Here is a 12,205-nt window from a genome sequence, read left to right as displayed (position 1 = left end):
AAAAGGCAGAATATTATGTTTCCCTGGATGAGAAATTGAGAAGCATGTTTTAAAAACGAAGCAGCTCCCATCTTCCTGCCCCCACCCTTTGTTAATGGGCCAGAGGCAGAAACTCAATCTTTGTCAATGGACTATCATCTGCAACACAATAGGACCCATCTAGCAACAGAAACTAACACAATAGGGCCCATCTAGCAACAGAAACTCACCACATGGCACCTGGGAAGATTACATCAGCCAGCAAGGCTAGCTAAGACCCCCACCCACTGGGAGTCTGACAACCTATCAGGATACGCTTTCTGGGCCCCAGGAAGTTCAAAGCCAGAGAGGGCATAAAACAAGGGGGCTTGCAGTGTCTTGCCCCCTTTTCTGTTCAGGAACTCAAACCATGTGATCCTGTCCACCATTAAACCATCTTTCCAAGCAGTCTCCAAGTTTCCAGTGTCTTTTTCCCCATTTGGAGCTGAACCCAGAAGGATATTTCTTCCTACAATAGGATGGTGCCTTCTCACTGTGTACAAAAGATATCCAGTGATAATTTTAATTTATCTGTAGTCACTGTAGAAGCTAGCACCCACCCTCTCTTAGGAAAACAAAATATTCTAGGAAATATTAAACATATTTCCCTCAGTAGTGGGTTTCAAATCCCGTCGCTACCGGTTCACTCGTGGACGTACATGCACTTGAACCCGCACGCCGCTTCGGTGCATGCACAGAGACATCAGGGCAGGTGGGCGGAGCCTCCCACCACTGCTGTTACTGGTTCGCCCGATCCGAGGCAAACTTGTAGCAACCCATCACTGATTTCCCTGGATGAGAAATGGAGAAACATGTTTTTAGGCAGGAAACAGACTCACTCTTAATAGCCCCCACCATCCTCAATAGCTCACAGCAGATGTCCACACTTAAGAGATAAAGAGATAGCTAGGTCTATTCATAGGCAAATGCCCTCACCCAAGATCCAACAAAGGTAGATTAGCCCTCTACCCATCTAGCAACAGAACTCACCATGTGGCACCTGGGGAGATTGCATCATCCAGCAAGGTTCAACCAAACTTGGGACTCAGGACAGCCTATAGAGTTGCCCCTGCATGGCCCCATGGGAGTCTGACCACCAATCAGAATACAAGCTCAAATTCAAAGCCCAACAGAGGGCATAAAACCAAGGCACTCTCAGCATCTCGGCCCTTTTTTTTTTCTGCTCAGGAACTCAAGCCATGTGACCCTGTTCATCAATAAACCTTCTTTCCAAGCAACTTCCATGAATCCAGTGTCCTTTTTCCCCGCTTGGAACTGAACCCAGAATGATATTTCTTCCAACAGGCAACAAGCTAAAATTGCCTGACCAGATTGTGTGACCCTGGACTATTCCTCTAAAGCAATGTTTCTCAATCTTGGCAACCTCAAGGTATGTGGATTTCAACTCCCAGAATTCCCCAGCCAGCATGTCACAAAGGGAGAATCTGATAGTCTGCTTTATCTTACAAGTTTCAAGGGGCTTTTTTTTTTGTCTCTGTCCCCAAGTTGTCATATATAACTACAGCTTCACCTTTCAGCATCTTGCCATCGTTTCTTGACTTTGGTGGCCTGCAGCTTCAGTGTCCCTTTGCCTAATGATACAGCCAGCCCAAATCTTTGATCTGGCAACTTTCAGACAAATTGAATTATAGTTTTCAGAGAGGGGAGAGGGGTGCAGGTTGCAATTCAATTATCACTTTCTGACACATCTGGAAAGTGACAGGTTGCCAATGGCTGGTTTAAAAAAATGCAGCAAAATAGACAAAGAAGTTACTGTAAATAAATAATAGTGGCCACTCAACTTGCTTTGTCTTTTGATGTTCTTTGAGCTCTAGATAGCTCCCAGTAAGCATCCTGTTACCTGTTGCTTCATTTTTCTATAGTCTCCTAGTCTGCACATCTAAACAGAAGGACATTGTATCTTCTCTATGCCTTTATGTTGTATAAATATCCTGGATGAATCTAAGACCTCAAGTTCATTAAATTAAACAAGAAGCAGAGACAAGCAGTCAAAAGCAACTCTTGCATGCAAAGAGTAACTGTGGCAGTTGGAGGTCTGAGAAACAGCAGGTTAGTTTGAAGACTTTCATCTTAAAAGGAGTTGTCAACTGAGGAATGGTAAGAAAGAAATGTTGGCCCTTAGCAATGGGGTGCAACTTAAGTGAAAGTAAGATTTTACGGAATCTTATGGGAAACTGTGATATTTTTCAAGCCTCAGTTAAAGTGGAACATTTCAGAGAAAAGTTTTCATTATTATCCATTTCATTTATATGGCAGACACGTTTTCTCCTTTGCCTAAAATGAAAAGGCTGCTGGCATAGTTGCCGTTTCTGCTAATTGTGGAGGAGGGAGGGAGGGAGGGAGGGAGGGAGGGAGGGAGGAAGGAAGGAAGGAAGGAAGGAAAATATGGGAAAGCAAATAATATGCAACACTTTTATGGCTTGCTTCTTTTATTGCTAGCACCTAACTATAAAATAAATTCTTAAGATTTTGTCTTTTTCTAGAGTGATCTTGCAATTATGGCAGAGAATTTTGAGGGTCTCTTTACCCACAAGTCTAATTGCATCAAATATCCTCTAACTCTGGAATCCACTTTGATTAACTGAAAACATTGTGTTTTCTAGAGGCAGTCAGCAACTTTTCTGGTGATTTTTTACTATGCTGTGCTCGCCCTTGTTATAGTGCTAGATAGGTTGTGACAAGCCACAAAAGGCTTGTCACAAGCCTTTGAACCTCTGTGATATCACAGCAGAGGAGTGACCATCAACAACACCATATGAGCCACCACAACCAACTAGAAGGATGAAATGAAGAGGGTTAGTATTGAAAGAGCATTGAAATAGTATAAATAGTATAAATAGAGCCAGTTGGGTCTAGTGGTTAAAGCCCCAGGCTGGAAAGCAGTAAACTGTAAGTTCAAATCCTGCCTTAGCCATGAAAGCCAGGTGGGTGATTTTAGGCCAGTTGCTCTCTCCTAGCCCAACCATCTTAACCCAACATTGTGGGTAAAATAGGAGGAAGAAGGTCTGCTGGCTGCCATGAGATATTTGTAAAAATAATAAACAAATATCCAGTTTCTGCTGAAAGTGGGAAATTGACATATACAATATGATTGAGCATGTCTCTTTATTTCAGCATATCCCTTTCCCTTTTGCACTGTTTTTTTTTCCTGCTGAAGAATGAAAATAAGCTTTATAAAAAGGGGTGGAAACTTGTGCCTTTCTAGATATAAATAAGCTACAGTTCCTTCCATCCTCCAGCACTGGCCAAATTGAGTAGGGTTGATGAAACTGAAAGTCAGTAACATCTGCACCATCATTTTCTACTTCAGTGTTATTGAACCTTGACAGCCTGAAGATGACCCCACACTTAACTGTCTCTCACTGCCCACCCTAGTGTAACCAGTCACTTTTAGGCAAGATGTTTTCATAACAGTCAATCCAAGCACAGTTTGTTATGCAGCTCCATCCTACTTCCAGCTAGTTGACCTTGAGGCAGCGTCTCAAGAAGGCACAGCACTTACTTTTGTTTCCCCAAGCATTCCCCCATTCATTCCCACTCCCCACAATTCACAGCAGTCTGTCACCATATAGCAGCGAAGCACAAATGAGCACAAAGTGGCAGCTGACAGCTAGACTACACTTTTCCTCAAAATGCCCAGTGGAAGTATGAAAACTCATTGCTCACCTGAAGAACATGCTCAATGTATGCAGAAAATCCAGCCCCCACCATTTCAGAAAGCTCTAGGTGCCTCTGAAGTTCTCTCAAGTAAAGCTCAGAAAATAACTTTGGATATTTGTTAATCTTTTTGCAGATTTTGTCAGGCCATGCCCAAAGATGACACAGTGAAATCCAGTTGAATTCAGTTCTTTTACGATATTTGTTTACACTGATAGACAGATTTTTGCTAGACTAAAATATATAACCTTCTAACCTGGAATATTCTAGGGTATGTTTGTCTACCTTGAACTTCTTCCTCCCTCCCCTATCTAGTTGAGGACTGCACAGTCTTATTTCGGGCCTCTGTCTGGAATCTGCTGCTTCCTGCATGGACAGCTGGGGTGCCCTTGCTGAGATTCCACCCCCCACCCCCCAATCTGTCTCCAAATAGAAGAAAAGATCTCATAGAAACCAGATCAACCAATTCATCTGATAGAAGACAAGGCCTATGGCTTTTAATTTTTTACTCCTGATGGAGAAGAAAATGGCCGTGCGATATCCCATCCCACGTTTCTCTTCTGAGATTGCAGGTGAGCGTTATAATGACAGTCAAGGACCATGGTATCTATCTGAATGTTGAATATCTGATAGTAAGAAGCTGACTTGGGAGCTGCAACAGGCCATCAAACAGCTGTCATAAAGTAATGACTTTCCATCATCACCAAAGTGGGGCCAAATTCAAATCAGCAACCTCTGGATGGAAGGTAATGTACCCCATCACCAATCTGCCAACCCAGCTGTTTGAATGCAGCCTTATTCATTATTTGGAACTTGGGGAGGCCGAAGTGGCTTGGATTTTTTTTCCCACTGCAGTACCCCCCTCTAGCTGGCACAGAAAGGGAAAGAGCAAAATATTAGTGAACTGCTATATGGTGGTTAAAAAAGAAGTTCGCTTTCCAAGTAGGGGTGGATGAGTTTTAGTCTGATTAAGTTGGATTCTGCTTTTAAGAGCTCTTATCATAGCCTAAGGGGAAAAATAGATAGAAGAACCAATAAATTGTGCTACATTAGCTTAGCTCCTTCTCTGAGAAATCACATAAGACAGATGACATTGCAAGAACTATTTTATCTGCTTGAAAGTGGATTTTTGAACTGCAAATAATTTCAAGATGAAGTTCCAATGACAGGGGAACCATTTTAATCTGCAAATTAAGAGTGTTATTTAAAAAAAAAAGGCTATCCCTTAAACCAACTTTTGATAACTTGCTGCTGCCCAGATAGACAGGATGACAGTTCCCATGTTGCTGTCTGAAGTGGTAACAGTTGTCATACAACCAGTGGTGAATTGCAATTTTTTTTGCTACCGGTTCTGTGGACGTGGCTTGGTGATGTGATTGGGTGGGTTTGGCCAACTTTTTTAAAGTAAAAGGTTCCGATGATCGCGCAGCACAGCTGACAATCAGCTGTGCTGCGCGATCGTCGGAACTTTTTTTAAAAAAAATTTTAAAGCATATTTTTACTACCGGTTTGGGCGATTAGGTAGTAAAAAAAAAGCTCCGATGATCATGCGGCACAGCTGTGATCATCAGAACTTTTTTTAAAAAACTTTTTAAAGCATTTTTTTACTACCGGTTCACCCGAATCGGTAGTTTTTATCACTACCGGTTTGCCCAAACTGGAGCGAACTGGTAGCATTTCACCCCTGCATACAACATATCTGAGGAACATCAATTTGGTGAAAGGTATTGTTAGGAGTCAGAGGGACATGCAGTTTAAGAAATTGTGGAAGTCTTCTTGTGAATCTTCCTTTTTACTTCCTTTTAATGTTGTCTTCCCTTAGAAGAATATCTAATTTACACTAAAACTTTTTTTTTTTTACTAAAAATGTTAACGATTAAAAATGTTAATGATTTAGAGCTTCTCTGTAACTGGGTTCATACGTGGTCCTAAGCCACAATATATTTTGTTGATTTTGGCTTAATGCAGTCAGGCAGTTCAGCAGTTATGATTTGCAAACCTTGCTTTAGTATTATGTGTGAACTGGCCACCACGGCTAAACTCAGTGTAACATTTAACATTGTAAGTCACCGAGAGTCACCTTGTGATGTGATGGGAAGCAGCAAATAAATTTAATAAATAAATAAAATGAGCTCAGTGACTCAATTTGCATTAACTGCTTCTGAATCTTGGTTCCTTCTTAATAGTTGTGTCCGTTCAGAAAAGAAGTAAGGATTTAGTAGCCCTTTCTAATTTGAGCTTAGCATTTGATCATCATAATCACAATCTAATTTTTATGCTCATTTAAACACTCAAGGCAGCTTGCAAGTGAAACAAAATTGTAGAACACAAGAATAAATTAACAGTTAAAAGCTAAATAGATGCATTTTTGCAGAATTTAATTGGGTCGGTCACTGAGGCCAGAGGTATAGTCTTCCAAGCTTTTGGACTCGTGCTGGAGCCCATCCTCAGAGAACTTCTCTCTCTCTCCAGAATGTTTACATTCTGGTAGACAGAAGTTCCCCAAGGTGGGCTCTACCACAAGTCCGAAAGCTTGGAAAACTAAACCTCTGGTCCTGGTGACTGACCCAGATTGAATCCTGCTACATTATCCTGGGACATGTATATTCGCCTTCATTCCTGGGATGCATTTTTGCCACTTTCTTAAAATACTGGGAGACCAGAAGTTAAATGCTTCTCCCCGGAGAGAGTATTTTACAGCCTAGGAAAACACGGTTTCCCACATATGTAATGGTTGAATTTCTAGCAGGTGCAACATCTTCAAAGACACTTCAGCTGCTGAGCTAAAACAGTGTTTCTCAATCATGGCAACTTTAAGATGTACACATTTCCACTCCAAGAATTTCCCAGCCAGCATTTAGACCAGAAACACTCTGTTAAATAACCAAGCAGGTTCATAGTGCACGAGGCAGCCCTGAATCCTAAGCCAAACTCTCTCTCTGTCTCTCTGTCTGTCTGTCTCTCTCATCTATCTATCTATCTATCTATCTGTCTATCTATCTATCTATCTATCTATCTATCTATCTATCTATCTATCTATCTATATTGGAATGGGCACCAAATATGCATATACACACATATTCTTAAGAGCTTTAATGGTCAATGGTCAGCACCTTAAGTGGTGGTGAATAGTGCTCAGCTGAGATCTTTCAGTATTGGGTCATATGATTGCTCCACCTTACAGCCTGGCTCCATATGGGGTACATTGCAGTAGCCAAGGTGAGCTGTTCCTAAAGATTGACTAACCACCACAAATTCTGACAGCTCAGAAAGAATATTTTGGAATAAGCCTTAGCTGTTGCTAATGCAATCTTTGACACCACCTCTAACTGCAAATCCAGTGACAGATCAAAGTTAAGGGACAATCCAGTGGTGGGTTGCCCCCGGTTTGGACCGATTCACAAGAACTGGTAGTAAAACTGATGGGAGGCCACACCCACCACCCCGGATGTCATCGGCGATCTGCAAGTGAAGCGCGTGCGCGCGCGCGATCCCATTGTGAACTGGTAGTAAAGGTAAGTAGAACCCACCTCTGGGACAATCCCAAATGTGAACCTGCACATTCTGGAAGAAGGCAATTCCATCCAAAGATGATTTCATTCAATGATATTAGCTTGTTCTTATCCTGTCTATTTTCAGCATTGCAGTACTGTTTCCTTAGAGCTGGATAATAAGGAGCATTAGACTCCAAACTGGCCTGATACGCCAGTTGCGTCCCTTTCTAGATCGGGACTCCCTACGCATGGTCACTCAAGCACTCGTCCCTTCCCATCTGGACTACTGCAATGCTCTCTACATGGGGCTCCCCTTGGGGTGCACCCGGAAGCTCCAGTTGGTCCAGAATGCGGCCGCGCGGGGATTATGGGAGCGACGGGGCACTCCCATGTGACACCTCTCCTGCGTGAGCTGAACTGGCTTCCTGTGGTCTTCAGGGTGCGCTTCAAGGTGTTGGTGAGCACCTTTAAAGCGCTCCATGGCTTAGGGCCGGGGTATTTAAGAGACCGCCTTCTGCTGCCAATAGCCTCCCACCGGCCAGTACGCTCCCACAGAGAGAGACTCCTCAGGTGCTGTCAGCCAGACAATGTCGGCCGGCAACCCCCAGGGGGAGAGCCTTCTCTGTGGTGGCACCTGTCCTCTGGAACGATCTACGCCCAGAGATACTCACGATACCAGACCTCCGGACTTTTCGTCGGGCCCAGAAAACACATCTTTTTCACCTAGCCGGGCTGGCTTGATCCCATCCCTTCTATTTTAATTTGTAATTGGTTTTAATCTGGGTTGTTTTAAATGGATAGCCAAAATTATTTAATGTTTTTTAAATTGCTTTTAAATTTTATATGTTATGTTTACCATGGCTGTTCACCACCCTGAGTCCTGTTGGAGAAGGGCGGTATACAAATTAAATTAAATAAATAAATAAATAAATAAATTGAGTCAGCTCCCCCAGCAATTTCATGTTGATGCTAAACAACACTTGGGAGAACCCTGAAGAACACCATAGATCAGTGACCAAAATGTCAAACAATGGTACGTCAGGACCTCTCTTTCAATACATTCAAGATAACAAAAAAATGCCAAACACCGACAAACAGTGCCTCCAAAGCCTGCCATTCTCCAGAAATATACTATTGTTGAAGATATTGAAATCCATCCTGTGACTATTGGGGAATAAGGAGAGCTTGGGTTCACACTCCATTAATCTAGTTTCCAGGGTACCTCATCCACCAGGGTAAAGAAAAAACATGTTCCAGGCAAAGCCCTGATTAAAATGCTCCCAAATATCCCAGATAATCTAATGTATTCAAAGATACAAAACTGCCCTTAATCATCCATTCAAAGGGATCCATGTTTGTATAATTGTAGACCTGCTGTCTATAAGCTTGATTTCATTGAGGTGTTGAACTTGATTTTATGGAGGACTGCATCAAGACTGTGTTTGACCTCGGGGGGTGCAGGGGACATGGCTAGGTGTGTGTGGCCAGCTTGATGTCACTCGTCAGGCTCCGTTTTTGGCTGCAACAGCCTCCTACAGCCCTCTGCCAGTGAAAACAGAGCTCCGGGAGGCATCACGGGCCAGTTCTTCACCTTTTCCAGGGCAGCGTTGCGGGCCAGACATAAGCACCCCTTGGGCCTGATCCAGGCCTTGAGATTGACACCCCTATGCTAGATCAAGGGAAGGATTGTTCAATCAAAGTCTTTATGTCAACTCGCAAAGCATCCCTGGCCTGCTCTTGAGTTGCCATAATGGGGGGGGATGGGAAACCAACGAAATGGCATGGCAGCCAAAGACAGATGCACATTCCAGACTTATATCTGTCAAGGTTATTTCCCAGGGTTACCCACAGTGGCCAGAGGGGAGTGATCTCTACAACCCACAAAATTGTTCCATTGGTGAATGCGATTGATGACACACCCTGAGAGGGAGGGGGGAAACGGTCATGATTGGGGCGTAGATTACATAGGGTCAGACCTGGCTTCACTTGGGAACATGCCGACATGAAGCTCCTAATAAATAACTGGATTTCTTTTGAAGCTTGGCTCAAGGCTCATGATTTAATTAGGGCATCCGTCGGAACCCTGACAGCAAGCCAGCTCTGACCCTTTGTCTCTTAGGCTAGAATGCTTCCCACTCTCAATGATTGGCCCTCTTAATAGTGGGCCAATGCATACTTTGCCTATTTAATCATCCAAGAGGGGAAATATTGAGTAGGCAGGTGATAGCTCTCATCTCTCCATATACTTTGACCACTTCCTTGCGACCTATAAGCTTAAAAGAATTCACACGAACAGGTCAAGGGATCATCACAGTTACCTCCTTCTGACTTGCCCCAATGCTGTAGGCCAATCCAATTTATTTTATTTCCTTATTTAGGTTTATATGTCATTCCAATCCTAAGAGACTCTCATTGATTTGTACTTTTTTTCTTTCATGAAGAGTAGTAAAATACTAAAATAATGTCACAAAATAACTATGAATATTTAAAGCTGTAAGAAAACTGTTCAGCAGACAGCTGTTTCACTCCGTCCGCTCAATGACCCAGAAGACTGCTTAATGACTGCAACTGGGAATGAGCAAAGCAGCCACATGGGTATCTTATTTAACAAGGACTTTGCTCAGCAACCAAGGTTCCAGTCCCAGTTGTGGTGTCAGGGATTACTTGTGTTAGCAATATCCACACACAGCCCCAACCTTCCCAGTGCAGTAGCAAAACTCAAAACGAGCAGACTGTCAAATAGAGTTTTTTTTTTTTTAATGGAATACAGCAGAGGTGGTATTCAGCAGGTTCTGACCGGTTCTGGAGAACCGGTAGCAGAAATTTTGAGTAGTTCGGAGAACCGGCAAACACCATCTCTGACTGGCTCCGCCCGCATCTATTCTCTGCCTCCAGAGTCCCAGCTGATCAGCTGGGTCTTCTTTTGTTGCCATGCACAAGAGAACAGAGCTGGAAAGCAGGTTAGTTGGGTGGGGAGAGAATGGGGATTTTGCAATATCCTTCCCCCAGGAGTGGGGAGGGAATGGGGATTTTGCAATATCCTTCCCCTGGAATGGGGAGGGAATGGGGATTTTGCAGTATCCTTCCCTTGCCACACCCACCAAGCCACGCACACCACACCATGCCCACCAAGCCATGCCAACAGAACCGGTAGTAAAAAAATTTGAACCCCACCACTCGAATACAGCCATACCAATGCCCAGTTGCATCAAAGAATGACTTAGATCTGGGAGAGATTAACTCCCCTCTCCCGTCTCAACGAAGTCTTCCTAATACATGCCAGATCAGCACTTTGAAATCCTGGATAGCAGATAACTTTACCAGCATCTTACCTAACATTAAAAAGCAAGATCTTGAAGTGGGAGGCATTATCTTCTCTGTCATCTTGAGTTCTTTGGTTGATTGCAACCTGAAAAGAAATGTGAGCAATCATTAGCTTGTCCTTCTTTCCCCCAGCAGCCAAGTTAAAACTTCCCATCGTATTTCTCCCTGCCAGTTATTACATCAATATTTACTCTCAGGCCATGCCATATTACCCAGTTTTCCCCAATCTCCCTAACACATCTTATAACACCAATCAATTTATATAACCAGCAAATTGGAAGGAACACCATATCACTTTTAATGCCGGTAGACCAAGATCAAAGAATTGGCCTACCTAAGAGATAGCAATTTTGAAGACATCCATTCAATATTAACTACCATCCCAAGACAGCCTGCCTTAGACAGTATGTAACTAGTCTAGTGAAAAGAAAACATGATTAGCAGTGTTTCAATATTTGATGGGCTGCCAGAAAGACGAGGAGGTTAATCTATTTTCCAAAGCACCAGAAAGCAAGACAAGAAACAATGGATGGAAACTAATCAAAGAGAGAAGCAACCTAAGAATAAGGAGAAATTTCCTAACAGTGGGAACAGTTAACCAGTGGAATGGCTTGCCTTCAGAAGTTGTGAGTGCTTCATCACTGGAGGTTTTGAAGAAGAGACTAGACAGGCACTTATCTGGAATCACATAGGGTCTCTGGCTTGAGCAGGCAGTTGGATTGAAGACTTCCAAGGTCCCTTCCAACATTGTTGTTCTATTAGGTGTAAAAAGAAAGGATGAAAGTTCCATAAAGTGGCTTCAACAGAGCAGAGCAGAACATCAGGAACCCAGAGAAAGATGGAAAGAAATTGTTATAATGGCAAATGTGATTCAGAGCACAAGTAGGTGTGTACGTAAATCCCTTGTTAGAAACACCTTAAACCAGTGGTGAAATCCAATTTTTTTTACTACCGGTTCTGTGGGTGTGGCTTGGTGGGTGTGGCTTGGTGGGCGTAGCTTGGTGGGTATGGCTTGGTGGGCATGGCAGGGGAAGGATACTGCAAAATCTCCATTCCCACCCCACTCCAGAGGAAGTATACTACAAAATCCCCATTCCAATCCCACTCTGGGGCTAGCCAGAAGTGGTATTTGCCGGTTCTCTGAACTACTCAAAATTTCCGCTACCGGTTCTCCAGAACCTGCTGGATTTCACCTCTGCCTTAAACCCAGTATACAGTTTTTGAGGATCACAAATCAATTGCAGAAGGTAGGCATCTGAACTCAGAAAAAAACCCAATTGATCACATGCAGGTTATAATCAGAGGTGGACTGCTGCCAGTTTGGACCAGTTCACCCATACCGGTAGTTCCAACCACTGGCTGGGCCCACCCACCCGCCCTGGTGTTATTCCATCCTATATGTCTCACTCTCTGGCTCGTTCACCCCGCCCACGTAGCCCAGTTGATTTCTGCACCTCGCCCACTCTACTCACTGCGGCTGCCCGAAAAGGTGTGCTGGAAGCTGCGCATGTGAAATCACTGTGTGTTTGAAGCTGCATGCAAGTGTGCAAGCCACACACACTCACATTTTCGGTTCTACACTAGGCAAACCGGTTGTTAAATTTTGTGAAGCCCACCTCTGGTTCTAATTATATTTTGTTCTTTGTATCCATTACTTTGCTTAGCTCGACATACCTTCACAGCTTGCTGAC

Source organism: Pantherophis guttatus, chromosome 1 (assembly GCF_059756535.1).
Source record: "Pantherophis guttatus breed Tessera chromosome 1, ASM5975653v1, whole genome shotgun sequence".
NCBI lineage: Eukaryota > Metazoa > Chordata > Lepidosauria > Squamata > Colubridae > Pantherophis > Pantherophis guttatus.
The sequence above is the reverse complement of the archived record's forward strand: the minus strand, read 5'-3'. Positions refer to the sequence as shown.